This window comes from Hippocampus bargibanti, linkage group LG01 (genome assembly GCF_051943395.1).
Source record: "Hippocampus bargibanti isolate YZ-2025 linkage group LG01, ASM5194339v1, whole genome shotgun sequence".
Taxonomy (NCBI): Eukaryota; Metazoa; Chordata; class Actinopteri; order Syngnathiformes; family Syngnathidae; genus Hippocampus; species Hippocampus bargibanti.
Window position 1 is genome coordinate 9,398,809 of NC_142734.1, and position 15,054 is coordinate 9,413,862.

Here is a 15,054-nt window from a genome sequence, read left to right on the forward strand (position 1 = left end):
TGCCATCCGATCTTTGCGCCTTATCCTGCCTCAAGGCACCCTATTCTCTGTTGGGGATTTAAATGTCTAGACACATTGCATGAAACCCTAAGCCAAAGCTGTCACTTGTCTTTTTACATACAACAGTCTTCTCACGTTCGTCAGACAGCAGAAACAAAGCTACCCTTGCTAAATCCGTCCGACTTTTGGCTTTGTTGCGCCCTCAACATGACTGTGTGTCTCTTGTGCCGCTATCATTTTCTCTCAGACCAGGCAGGCAAAAGTCCAGAGAGAGTTAACATCCTGTCCACTTAGTAAGAAGGTCTGCGTCTTGAATTAAACAGGAGGAGGCAAGACACGTTAGACAAGTATGACGATGACAAGAGGAAAAATGTATGTTCCACCTATTATCGTGTGTTTTTTTTGGGTACTCTGTCATTAGAAGTGAATGAGTGTGAGTGGTTACTTGTCTCTATGGGCCCTGTCTTTGGCTGGTGACCAGTTCAAGCTGAATTCTACCGATACCATGTGAAGATAGGCAGAAAACAAACCCGTTACCCCCAAAGGCGTGACCCTCCACCATAATTCCTGTACAGAGTCACGCAGAGCCGACATACCTTTGCTTTTTTTTAACTACAATTTGACTCATATCCTTCCACCATGGATGGACACCCCACCGTTTGGTGTGTGTGGCTTTTTCAGTGTACTGCTTGATAGATTCATAATATCCAATTTGTCCAATTTGTATCTGTATCTCATTGTGTCCTTTTCATCAACGTGTGATGTGAATTTACTCGGACGGAACGTTGACTGATAGGCACTTGTGTTATTGCCGCTCTCTGTGATTCGCCCTTCGTACTAATGTACTGCTCTGGGTACCTAAGCAAAAGCATGCAAGTACTGTAATAGTTGCTTAACTTGAAAGGAGATGGTGGATGAATATGACTTTGTTTTCGTGTCAAAATTCTGCTTCCAACCAAAATCAAGTCATGTCATGCAAATTCATATTACAAATTCATTTTGAATAGTGAGCAATAACATTGTATCCTCCCATAGTACAAACAATCATTACCGATGTGTTGATTACAAAGAACACACAATCAAAGTGCAAGTTTTAACAAAGACAATATAAACTTCATGTACCTGACCAGCCACAAAAAGCAGAAAACCAGCAACAGGAACCAGTTTTGCAACAATTAAAGAAATAAAGAATGCTAGGATTTCCTGCGTCAATACAAGAAGACCTCCAGTATCTCCACAGGTCGATGATGCTAAAAGAGTCCTTATATGAATAAGACAACAGAGGAAAGAGGCCCACTGGCACTGTGCTGCACCTAAACAACATCCAAAGAACATCGAAGGCAAAGTGCCCACGTTGTGCATTGATCTGGTGCCTCTTTGTTAAGGCAGTCAGCCAGTCACATCCCTAAAATACTGAAAATACCAGCTCAAAGCACCACAGGAAGGAAACGTGATGTTTTAATCAAACAGAATGTTTAGTTTCACAAAAGAAAGCTAAACTGCAACATTAAATAGATTGAGGCTCAACTTGAAATGCTTGCAACATTTTAATTTCATAGGTTTCCACAACTTTGTTTGACCAAGTTTGTTAGGAAAATCAAATTACTCTTGTGTATATTCATTATGAATTAAACACCAGAGTCATTTTTCTATACATACTGAAGTTTCCACAAGGCAACATTGCACAAGATGAGAAACTTATATGCAAGGCACATTTGGACAAATAAAAATATGCATTTGTGATATTTGAAGATGTCAAATATCTCTGTATACACACACATGCACACGCACTCAAACACGCAAAATGGCAGGCCGAATTTGCTTTTGTTTTCGTCTAAAGTTGTATTAAATATAATCCAGAAACATTAGACCATACATCTACCTTGGAAAATATCTGGTTCAAAATCATTTTACTTTGTGCAAACTGTCATCAGCAGTTCGTCTGCTTTAAAAGGATATCAAGATCCAGATAATGTTATTTTATGCAACCATTTAACAAAATCAAATTGACTTCACTCTACAAAACCACTTTTCAATGCACTTGGACTGTGTCCAACCCAAAGATGCATTCAATCATTCCTCTCCATTTTCTCACAAAAGTTACCTTTTTAATATAGGAAACCAAGCACCAAATAATATTCAAGAGTTGAAAGCAAAGTAAAAGGCATATGCTCGTGAGAAGGAACACCGATGGGAGATGTGTGACAGGTGGCAATCAGGTAGGCTGTGAAATGAATTGAACATGAAAGAAGTGATAAAGCTCATGGGCAGGTTGAAAAACTGACTGAAAGCAAAATTAACATGTTTGTACTTGTTAATTACATGTTTGTGCAGAAATATCACACACAAAGGATATTCAACTTGAACACTATGACCACGGTCACACCAATGAAGATGAATGCCCTTAATTTTTTAAGAGCTTTCTTGTAACAACGTTCCGATTCATAGAAAGTCTGGCACACTGGACTGGTTTTGGCCGCTCAGATGGCCGTTCAAGCAGGTTAATTGGGCCAGCTTCCTGAGTGAATCCAGGCAGATGGGTATCGTGAGAATGAGATGAGAAACCAAGAGAGAGCAAACAGGTAACAGGGAGGCATCGTGGGAGAGTGATGGTGTGTACAGAAATGGAAAGAGAGGATGGGATGTAGAGACAAATACAAAACATAAGCATTGCTACTTGTTAGAGCTACGATGAGAAGGTTTCTTCAGCCGTCATCTGTACACATTTGAAGGTTTCGGACGTTTCGCCTCCTATCCAAGAGGCTTCGTCAGCGAACTAAAGACTGACTGGATAGAAGGCGAAAACGTCCAAAACCTTCAAATTTGTATAGATGTCGGCTGAAGAAACCTTCTCATCGATGGACCACTCCTGTACGACTGAGAGCTTACACAGATGTTAGAGCTACGTATCACAGGGAGCGTATAGTGTAATCAGAGTTCTGTAGATGCTCTACATTCAGCAGCGTTGCCCTCGTTGAGAGGCTACACATACGACCATGGAATGCTACATATTACATCACATAACCAGCTTGCATATTGTTTTCATTAAACAATTAGAGACATTTATGAAATTGATGGAAACATATGAGGTCCATTTACGACCAATTATCAGTTTTATCTCTGGCACGGAAAGTGAAAGGAAGCGTGTTTAGCTTGGACGTGGAATACTTCACCAAACCAATAAGTCACACACAAAAATCAGGATGTCCAATCCAATGGGGAGTTGATGTATGGGCCTTCTTACTTGAACTGACCCCAACTATAGAGCATGCCTATGGCTGCTATAACGCATACATCATGTAACACCCAGAAAACTCCAAAAGTTGTGAGCAGATAAATTACTGCCGTGCTGCACATTCCAATGTGTCTTTCCTCCCTCAACGCCAAACCGAAGACTCACAATTGCTTCATTATGAATCTTTGTCTTGTCTTTTGAGTCAAGGAGTTTTGGAATAAAAGTCTGGTTTAAAAGACAACCAACGCCTGCGTACATGTTGTGTCCATAATTTGTAAAATCACTTCAAATGACTTCTACTGAGCGTATTTTACAAAGATTCCACCGCATATAGCTATATTTTACATTTTAAGACTCGCACTGAATATTCAAGCAGTCTTATTTTTGAGTTGGTGATGATACCGACCGTGACGTCACGTCTGGAACGCCGCTGACAGAGAAAGCGACTCACAATGCATTTTGGGTACTTTGTTTAGTCTGAAAACGTGTTGATCTGTGTTGATGGCGAAATTAGAAGGAAAACACACAAATAACACGATGGTGAATCGTTGTGTGTTGCACCAAGACTACTATTTAATTCTAGTTGACACAAATTCCCAGCAGACAAATCAGCCCATTTCCAACTGTGCTTGGGCGCCATCTTGTGCATTTTCTGGGACGCTACATATGCAAGTACTTCTTGGATCGATTGCAAACATTTATGCTTTCCTTTTCAGAACTATTTGAGTCATATTCATACCTGGATGAGAAACAAGAAAGCATCCATCCAAGGCAAGACGTCTTGGCGTGACGTCACGAACAAGGGGGCGGGACCTTCTGAAACTGAAACTTTCTGAGGTGATTTTGAAGTCGTTTTGGGACACTTTAAGTCATTTTTATTGGTGTTTTGCATTTGACTAAAAATATCAGCCTGTGTGTTTTGGGTATTTTAGATGCTATCAAAAATCTTTCTGTCAGTTATGAAATAAAAAAATGGTATCGGTTTTCCTTTAATGGTGATTATAAAGGCGATAAATAAATAAGAATAGGATTTGGCAATTAGAGTCACTTTCCAATCATTCCTCTCCATTTTCTCACAAAAGTTACCTTTTTAATATAGGAACCAAGCACCAAATAATATTCAAGAGTTGAAAGCAAAGTAAAAGGCATATGCTCGTGAGAAGGAACACCGATGGGAGATGTGTGACAGGTGGCAATCAGGTAGGCTGTGAAATGAATTGAACATGAAAGAAGTGATAAAGCTCATGGGCAGGTTGAAAAACTGACTGAAAGCAAAATTAACATGTTGTACTTGTTAATACATGTTTGTGCAGAAATATCACACACAAAGGATATTCAACTTGAACACTATGACCACGGTCACACCAATGAAGATGAATGCCCTTAATTTTTTAAGAGCTTTCTTGTAACAACGTCCGATTCATAGAAAGTCTGGCACACTGGACTGGTTTTGGCCGCTCGATGGCCGTTCAAGCAGGTTAATTGGGCAGCTTCCTGAGTGAATCCAGGCAGATGGGTATCGTGAGAATGAGATGAGAAACAAGAGAGAGCAAACAGGTAACAGGGAGGCATCGTGGGAGAGTGTGGTGTGTACAGAAATGGAAGAGAGGATGGGATGTAGAGACAAATACAAAACATAAGCATTGCTACTTGTAGAGCTACGATGAGAAGGTTTCTTCAGCCGTCATCTGTACACATTTGAAGGTTTCGGACGTTTCGCCTCCTATCCAAGAGGCTTCGTCAGCGAACTAAAGACTGACTGGATAGAAGGCGAAAACGTCCAAAACCTTCAAATTTGTATAGATGTCGGCTGAAGAAACCTTCTCATCGATGGACCACTCCTGTACGACTGAGAGCTTACACAGATGTTAGAGCTACGTATCACAGGGAGCGTATAGTGTAATCAGAGTCTGTAGATGCTCTACATTCAGCAGCGTTGCCCTCGTTGAGAGGCTACACATACGACCATGGAATGCTACATATTACATCACATAACCAGCTTGCATATTGTTTTCATTAAACAATTAGAGACATTTATGAAATTGATGGAAACATATGAGGTCCATTTACGACCAATTATCAGTTTTATCTCTGGCACGGAAAGTGAAAGGAAGCGTGTTTAGCTTGGACGTGGAATACTTCACCAAACCAATAAGTCACACACAAAAATCAGGATGTCCAATCCAATGGGGAGTTGATGTATGGGCCTTCTTACTTGAACTGACCCCAACTATAGAGCATGCCTATGGCTGCTATAACGCATACATCATGTAACACCCAGAAAACTCCAAAAGTTGTGAGCAGATAAATTACTGCCGTGCTGCACATTCCAATGTGTCTTTCCTCCCTCAACGCCAAACCGAAGACTCACAATTGCTTCATTATGAATCTTTGTCTTGTCTTTTGAGTCAAGGAGTTTTGGAATAAAAGTCTGGTTTAAAAGACAACCAACGCCTGCGTACATGTTGTGTCCATAATTTGTAAAATCACTTCAAATGACTTCTACTGAGCGTATTTTACAAAGATTCCACCGCATATAGCTATATTTTACATTTTAAGACTCGCACTGAATATTCAAGCAGTCTTATTTTTGAGTTGGTGATGATACCGACCGTGACGTCACGTCTGGAACGCCGCTGACAGAGAAAGCGACTCACAATGCATTTTGGGTACTTTGTTTAGTCTGAAAACGTGTTGATCTGTGTTGATGGCGAAATTAGAAGGAAAACACACAAATAACACGATGGTGAATCGTTGTGTGTTGCACCAAGACTACTATTTAATTCTAGTTGACACAAATTCCCAGCAGACAAATCAGCCCATTTCCAACTGTGCTTGGGCGCCATCTTGTGCATTTTCTGGGACGCTACATATGCAAGTACTTCTTGGATCGATTGCAAACATTTATGCTTTCCTTTTCAGAACTATTTGAGTCATATTCATACCTGGATGAGAAACAAGAAAGCATCCATCCAAGGCAAGACGTCTTGGCGTGACGTCACGAACAAGGGGGCGGGACCTTCTGAAACTGAAACTTTCTGAGGTGATTTTGAAGTCGTTTTGGGACACTTTAAGTCATTTTTATTGGTGTTTTGCATTTGACTAAAAATATCAGCCTGTGTGTTTTGGGTATTTTAGATGCTATCAAAAATCTTTCTGTCAGTTATGAAATAAAAAAATGGTATCGGTTTTCCTTTAATGGTGATTATAAAGGCGATAAATAAATAAGAATAGGATTTGGCAATTAGAGTCACTTTCCTGAAGACAAAAGCTGTTGTTGACAAGAGAAATGCAAACAAAAAAAAAACTGCAAGATGAAAAAAAAAACATTAAAAATATCACGTTTTTATCTGCAAACGTGTCTTGACAGCACATGTTTCTGCAATGTCGACAGATGCATACTGCATACAATCAGACAGTGTTTATTTAGGGAAGCCCATGCTTATAATGCCGCAATCCTCTTAGCCTTTTCGTTCAACTTACAGAGGCAAAAAGAAAACAGTGTATGTTTGTGTGTGTGTCAATTGAGCACCAGACCAATTGCCTCCAATCTCAGTGGTAATAATATGAACACAGCAGTGTCCTGAATTTGCCACCATGACTGGCTTTGCGTTGATACAATAATGTCAAAAACCCTACAGCCAAATATTTGATACAGTCTGACCAAACGGCCTTAAAGGACAACCGACGTCTCCGGACAAGTTGTGTCGTCGGCCAGAACATTCCTCCCGGCAAACGACTACAGTCGTTGTGTTTTTACTTCCGTGTATCCCGAATCACGCCTCCAGTGGGGCTGAAGCAATAACAGGCTGAAGCGATTGAGGCCCACTAGTATTACCCCTGGGATGTCAATCTGCAGTGTGTGTGTGTGTGTGTGTGTGTGCGTGTGTGTGTGTGTGTGTGTGTGTGTGTGTGTGTGTGTGTGTGTGTGTGTGTGTGTGTGTGTGTGTGTGTGTGCGTGTGTGTGTGTGTGTGTGTGTGTGCGTGCGTGTGCGTGTGTGTGTGTGTGTGTGTGTGTGTGTGTGTGTGTGTGTGCGTGTGAGAGATGGATCGTTGTCCATTGGTAAGTTAATTGTTGACACGAGCAAATAAACTCAAGAGAGAGGTGATGGCTGTTTTAAAATGATGCAGGACGACAGTTCACTTCAAATGAGACTGTTGCTGTCAGCAGTTTGCACTAAGTTAAGCTCTGAAAATTTGGGCTTCGCTTTCATGCATTCTAATTCCACTAACTTTATTTGGACAACCCTCCAGCGTGGTCTCAAGGTTGGGGGAAAAAAACCACAGACTAAACATGAAATATTTTGGCTCTTTAAAATCAGCCACTTCAGACGGCTCACAGTGCTCCCTCTGTTACCACCGCATTGCTCTATACCGAGGCTGTTATTACTTTAGGAAATAGAAGAAATAGTGATAGATAGTACATATGTACTGAAATGTATGTATGTAGTGAAAAACAAACAAAAATGCTTTGTAAAGGCAATATAAACAAAAAGGCTTGCAGTTTTTGTACCCCCTCCCATGTTTGCCTGTAAGCACAAAATATGGTTGGTGTAAACGAAAAGAAACATTTTCACAACATTGCTCTCAAGCTTGGCCAAGGAAGCAAATAGCATCAAATTGCTTTTCCCAACTGCTAGAGGAAACACAGTCTGTGTTTCTGCAATCTAATCAACATCTCTCGATCAAAACTTTTGAAAAGGTCATGTTTTTCCTATTGTAGAGGTCAAGGAATAAACTAGAGAAACCCTCGAACTGTTAAATTGTGGAAAAACACATGTCATTATAAAATCTTCATGGAGGAAACAGGCCATATTTTTATCAATGATATATCATTGATGTTTTCGAAATCATATCTCCTCTCCCTTAAATGAAAATTGACCTGTCAAATCTGAGGGATGATGGGATTTGGCTGGATCATAGTTTTACTGTTTTGTGCTTTCTATTGTCTTTGTGATTAATTATTATTTTATTTATAATATTACATTATTAATTTAGAAATGATAATTATATCTGATATTATACAATTACTCCATGTACAGCACTGTGTATACAGTGATGGTTGTTTTAAAGTGCTCTATCATTACAGTTGAGTTGAGAATTAAGTTGATAAGAATGGTTGAGATCAAAAATGTACAGCGGTCTTTGATCTAAATCCAACTGAAACTGTTTGGGGGCAGCTAAAATGTGTAGTCTGAAGAAGGCACCTTTCAAACCTGACACAGCTTAACCAAGTCTCTATCTTTGAGTGTTATAGAAATCATTTGATGTAGGTGTGATGGCATCAAATGGTTTTAAAATATTCAGGCGACCGTGCCATTATTTATATGTAGGTCACTTAAACAATAATTACCACGGAACAATCAACCTATAATTATCACAATTTACTTTATTTTGAGTTATTTTATTGCAGTTTTTTTTTTTATGTAAGGGTGCCAGTATTGTTGTAAGATGGCCAAGCAGTATCCTTTGAAGATATGCGGATGGCTGTGCCAATTACGCTTTACGTTTGATGAAAGTGCACATTGTAGATGCTGGTACATACAATCTGCTTTTGAAGAGATTAGTGTGAAATCAGGTGCAGGTAGGTGCCGCTACTTTGATATATCTGTACTGTTGGATTGAACAGAAAAACAGTTAAAAGCAGCTAGTCCCCACTTTGCATTCAAACTCGCCCTTGAAATTTAGACGCACACAACCAATATGACAACAGCATATTCTCATCGTTGTCAATACGTAAAACTTTTCATAGATCTAAATGACAATATGCGTGCCCTGGTCAACTAATATTTGAGGTTGTTCAATTTTTTGTGAATGGCAGTCACAACCACGATGATAAGTCAGTCCCCCATGACTGTATTTTATGAGACTACAAGATCAAAGGACAACATTCAAATCCCTTTCCTAGTCCGGTAAAAGGTCATTGTATATTTTTGTACAAATCCGGTCGTTTGGTAGGTTGCCACTTTAAGTCCTAGAAGATGTAAAATGATTTTCAAGTGTACAGCTTCAGTGATTGAAGTTCAACTGAGCATATGTGCCTCCAGGTAATGGGACAAGCACAACTGCGTAGGTGTGCTTCAACCAGAAAACAGTCTCATCATGCAAACGAAAGGAGAATCATTAGTCAGAGATGATTACTATCATTTTCCCGAGGGCACAAATATGTCATTTAGTGTATGTGCATGCAATTTGTTTGCAGTGCGTTAGTGGCAAGCCAAAATGTGATTCAAAGCTTTCTGATAATAAAAAGGCAATGCAAATTCATCAGTCAAGAGCTTTGCAGTATACAGTGTACATTTTACGAGCAATCTTTCTCCAGCGGTTGTAAATTGTGCAACGCAGTAATGCTTTTGAAGCTGATAAGGTGGATGCTGATATGGCAGGAACAACTCAACACCCTTTGAGACCTATAACAGTGTATGTTTGTGTGTGTGTCAATTGAGCACCAGACCAATTGCCTCCAATCTCAGTGGTAATAATATGAACACAGCAGTGTCCTGAATTTGCCACCATGACTGGCTTTGCGTTGATACAATAATGTCAAAAACCCTACAGCCAAATATTTGATACAGTCTGACCAAACGGCCTTAAAGGACAACCGACGTCTCCGGACAAGTTGTGTCGTCGGCCAGAACATTCCTCCCGGCAAACGACTACAGTCGTTGTGTTTTTACTTCCGTGTATCCCGAATCACGCCTCCAGTGGGGCTGAAGCAATAACAGGCTGAAGCGATTGAGGCCCACTAGTATTACCCCTGGGATGTCAATCTGCAGTGTGTGTGTGTGTGTGTGTGTGTGTGTGCGTGTGTGTGTGTGTGTGTGTGTGTTGTGTGTGTGTGTGTGTGTGTGTGTGTGTGTGTGTGTGTGTGTGTGTGTGGTGTGTGTGGTGTGTGTGTGTGTGTGTGTGCGTGCGTGCGTGTGGTGTGTGTGTGTGTGTGTGTGTGTGTGTGTGTGTGTGTGTGTGTGTGTGTGTATGTGTGCGTGTGAGAGATGGATCGTTGTCCATTGGTAAGTTAATTGTTGACACGAGCAAATAAACTCAAGAGAGAGGTGATGGCTGTTTTAAAATGATGCAGGACGACAGTTCACTTCAAATGAGACTGTTGCTGTCAGCAGTTTGCACTAAGTTAAGCTCTGAAAATTTGGGCTTCGCTTTCATGCATTCTAATTCCACTAACTTTATTTGGACAACCCTCCAGCGTGGTCTCAAGGTTGGGGGAAAAAAACCACAGACTAAACATGAAATATTTTGGCTCTTTAAAATCAGCCACTTCAGACGGCTCACAGTGCTCCCTCTGTTACCACCGCATTGCTCTATACCGAGGCTGTTATTACTTTAGGAAATAGAAGAAATAGTGATAGATAGTACATATGTACTGAAATGTATGTATGTAGTGAAAAACAAACAAAAATGCTTTGTAAAGGCAATATAAACAAAAAGGCTTGCAGTTTTTGTACCCCCTCCCATGTTTGCCTGTAAGCACAAAATATGGTTGGTGTAAACGAAAAGAAACATTTTCACAACATTGCTCTCAAGCTTGGCCAAGGAAGCAAATAGCATCAAATTGCTTTTCCCAACTGCTAGAGGAAACACAGTCTGTGTTTCTGCAATCTAATCAACATCTCTCGATCAAAACTTTTGAAAAGGTCATGTTTTTCCTATTGTAGAGGTCAAGGAATAAACTAGAGAAACCCTCGAACTGTTAAATTGTGGAAAAACACATGTCATTATAAAATCTTCATGGAGGAAACAGGCCATATTTTTATCAATGATATATCATTGATGTTTTCGAAATCATATCTCCTCTCCCTTAAATGAAAATTGACCTGTCAAATCTGAGGGATGATGGGATTTGGCTGGATCATAGTTTTACTGTTTTGTGCTTTCTATTGTCTTTGTGATTAATTATTATTTTATTTATAATATTACATTATTAATTTAGAAATGATAATTATATCTGATATTATACAATTACTCCATGTACAGCACTGTGTATACAGTGATGGTTGTTTTAAAGTGCTCTATCATTACAGTTGAGTTGAGAATTAAGTTGATAAGAATGGTTGAGATCAAAAATGTACAGCGGTCTTTGATCTAAATCCAACTGAAACTGTTTGGGGGCAGCTAAAATGTGTAGTCTGAAGAAGGCACCTTTCAAACCTGACACAGCTTAACCAAGTCTCTATCTTTGAGTGTTATAGAAATCATTTGATGTAGGTGTGATGGCATCAAATGGTTTTAAAATATTCAGGCGACCGTGCCATTATTTATATGTAGGTCACTTAAACAATAATTACCACGGAACAATCAACCTATAATTATCACAATTTACTTTATTTTGAGTTATTTTATTGCAGTTTTTTTTTTTATGTAAGGGTGCCAGTATTGTTGTAAGATGGCCAAGCAGTATCCTTTGAAGATATGCGGATGGCTGTGCCAATTACGCTTTACGTTTGATGAAAGTGCACATTGTAGATGCTGGTACATACAATCTGCTTTTGAAGAGATTAGTGTGAAATCAGGTGCAGGTAGGTGCCGCTACTTTGATATATCTGTACTGTTGGATTGAACAGAAAAACAGTTAAAAGCAGCTAGTCCCCACTTTGCATTCAAACTCGCCCTTGAAATTTAGACGCACACAACCAATATGACAACAGCATATTCTCATCGTTGTCAATACGTAAAACTTTTCATAGATCTAAATGACAATATGCGTGCCCTGGTCAACTAATATTTGAGGTTGTTCAATTTTTTGTGAATGGCAGTCACAACCACGATGATAAGTCAGTCCCCCATGACTGTATTTTATGAGACTACAAGATCAAAGGACAACATTCAAATCCCTTTCCTAGTCCGGTAAAAGGTCATTGTATATTTTTGTACAAATCCGGTCGTTTGGTAGGTTGCCACTTTAAGTCCTAGAAGATGTAAAATGATTTTCAAGTGTACAGCTTCAGTGATTGAAGTTCAACTGAGCATATGTGCCTCCAGGTAATGGGACAAGCACAACTGCGTAGGTGTGCTTCAACCAGAAAACAGTCTCATCATGCAAACGAAAGGAGAATCATTAGTCAGAGATGATTACTATCATTTTCCCGAGGGCACAAATATGTCATTTAGTGTATGTGCATGCAATTTGTTTGCAGTGCGTTAGTGGCAAGCCAAAATGTGATTCAAAGCTTTCTGATAATAAAAAGGCAATGCAAATTCATCAGTCAAGAGCTTTGCAGTATACAGTGTACATTTTACGAGCAATCTTTCTCCAGCGGTTGTAAATTGTGCAACGCAGTAATGCTTTTGAAGCTGATAAGGTGGATGCTGATATGGCAGGAACAACTCAACACCCTTTGAGACCTATACCAAAGCAAACGTCCCTGAATTTCAGAAGCGGGAGGCAGGAGGCTTGCTGAGAAAGTGCTTTCTTTGTGTGCAAACACAAACAGAAGTGAAATGCCATGGCGAATCTCCGTGTGCACGTGGGCCAAGATGGCTGCTTTGTCAACAATACATATCATTTGTCAGCCATGTGGCGCTAACCTTCATCGCCACTAATTGCTGTGCAATCTAGGAGAAAAGCCCTGGGGACTCTTTGAGAGGCTGCCACACGTGGTGTTTAGCTGGGACGAGTCAAGGCCAAGTGTGACTGGAAGGGTGTTTGAGGAAGAGGGAGACACAGCAAAATGCACCTGTGCACCAGGATGAATTAGATGGCTGTGCTTTCTGCAGTCTGCTTTGTACAAAGGAAATAAATTAGCAGAGCTAGCAGGTTGCTCTGACAAATCCTGTTAATGAGAACATCCTCAAGAGCTTTTTGGGAGTATGGGAGAGAAACCAGAGGCTGTGATCATCTGTTCAGCCTGAAAGATGGCATAGAAGGAGGCAGCCTGAAAAACAGCACAATTAGACCACACCATCTGCAGCATCAGCGTAAACGTATAATTGGAAGTGGAAGAAGCAAGAACATAGTTAATACCATGTTAAAAGGGGTGTAGAAGAGGTGAGCGCAGTTTAGGCATTTGGCTTCAAATACACTTTTTTTCCAATGGCAGATGCTGTCTCATACACACACACATATATATACTGTGTATATATAGTGTACACACACACACACACACACACACACGCACACACGCACACACGCACGCGCACACACACACACACACACACACACACACACACACACACACACACACACACATACACACACACACGCACACACACGCACACACACACACACACACACACACATATATATATATATATGTGGTATTGTCCAGGTTTTTGGTGATAACGTTGTGGCTGAAAGTGTTATATACAGTAAAGTCTCGTTATATCGATACTCAAGGGAGTCCGAAAAAATATCGATATAATCGGGACTATCGATATATCCGACCCTGTTTGCATGTAATTTTCTCCGTGCGTGCATAGAAATAGTATCGATATAACCGGGACTATCGATATATCCGATATCGATATAACGAGACTTTACTCTATATTTATTTTTTTTGTTTGTGTGTTTTGTTTGTGTTTGTATATGTTGTTCAATTTTTTGTGAATGGCAGTCACAACCACGATGATAAGTCAGTCCCCCATGACTGTATTTTATGAGACTACAAGATCAAAGGACAACATTCAAATCCCTTTCCTAGTCCGGTAAAAGGTCATTGTATATTTTTGTACAAATCCGGTCGTTTGGTAGGTTGCCACTTTAAGTCCTAGAAGATGTAAAATGATTTTCAAGTGTACAGCTTCAGTGATTGAAGTTCAACTGAGCATATGTGCCTCCAGGTAATGGGACAAGCACAACTGCGTAGGTGTGCTTCAACCAGAAAACAGTCTCATCATGCAAACGAAAGGAGAATCATTAGTCAGAGATGATTACTATCATTTTCCCGAGGGCACAAATATGTCATTTAGTGTATGTGCATGCAATTTGTTTGCAGTGCGTTAGTGGCAAGCCAAAATGTGATTCAAAGCTTTCTGATAATAAAAAGGCAATGCAAATTCATCAGTCAAGAGCTTTGCAGTATACAGTGTACATTTTACGAGCAATCTTTCTCCAGCGGTTGTAAATTGTGCAACGCAGTAATGCTTTTGAAGCTGATAAGGTGGATGCTGATATGGCAGGAACAACTCAACACCCTTTGAGACCTATACCAAAGCAAACGTCCCTGAATTTCAGAAGCGGGAGGCAGGAGGCTTGCTGAGAAAGTGCTTTCTTTGTGTGCAAACACAAACAGAAGTGAAATGCCATGGCGAATCTCCGTGTGCACGTGGGCCAAGATGGCTGCTTTGTCAACAATACATATCATTTGTCAGCCATGTGGCGCTAACCTTCATCGCCACTAATTGCTGTGCAATCTAGGAGAAAAGCCCTGGGGACTCTTTGAGAGGCTGCCACACGTGGTGTTTAGCTGGGACGAGTCAAGGCCAAGTGTGACTGGAAGGGTGTTTGAGGAAGAGGGAGACACAGCAAAATGCACCTGTGCACCAGGATGAATTAGATGGCTGTGCTTTCTGCAGTCTGCTTTGTACAAAGGAAATAAATTAGCAGAGCTAGCAGGTTGCTCTGACAAATCCTGTTAATGAGAACATCCTCAAGAGCTTTTTGGGAGTATGGGAGAGAAACCAGAGGCTGTGATCATCTGTTCAGCCTGAAAGATGGCATAGAAGGAGGCAGCCTGAAAAACAGCACAATTAGACCACACCATCTGCAGCATCAGCGTAAACGTATAATTGGAAGTGGAAGAAGCAAGAACATAGTTAATACCATGTTAAAAGGGGTGTAGAAGAGGTGAGCGCAGTTTAGGCATTTG

The 15,054-nt window shown here is 40.3% G+C and overlaps 1 protein-coding gene across 2 annotated transcripts in view; it reads right to left on the reverse strand.

Moving 5' to 3' along the window:
• LOC148903009 (cadherin-4-like) overlaps nt 1-15,054 on the reverse strand; it is a 234,644-nt gene that overhangs the window by 78,172 nt on the left and 141,418 nt on the right. The gene's annotated exons all lie outside the window — the stretch shown is intronic.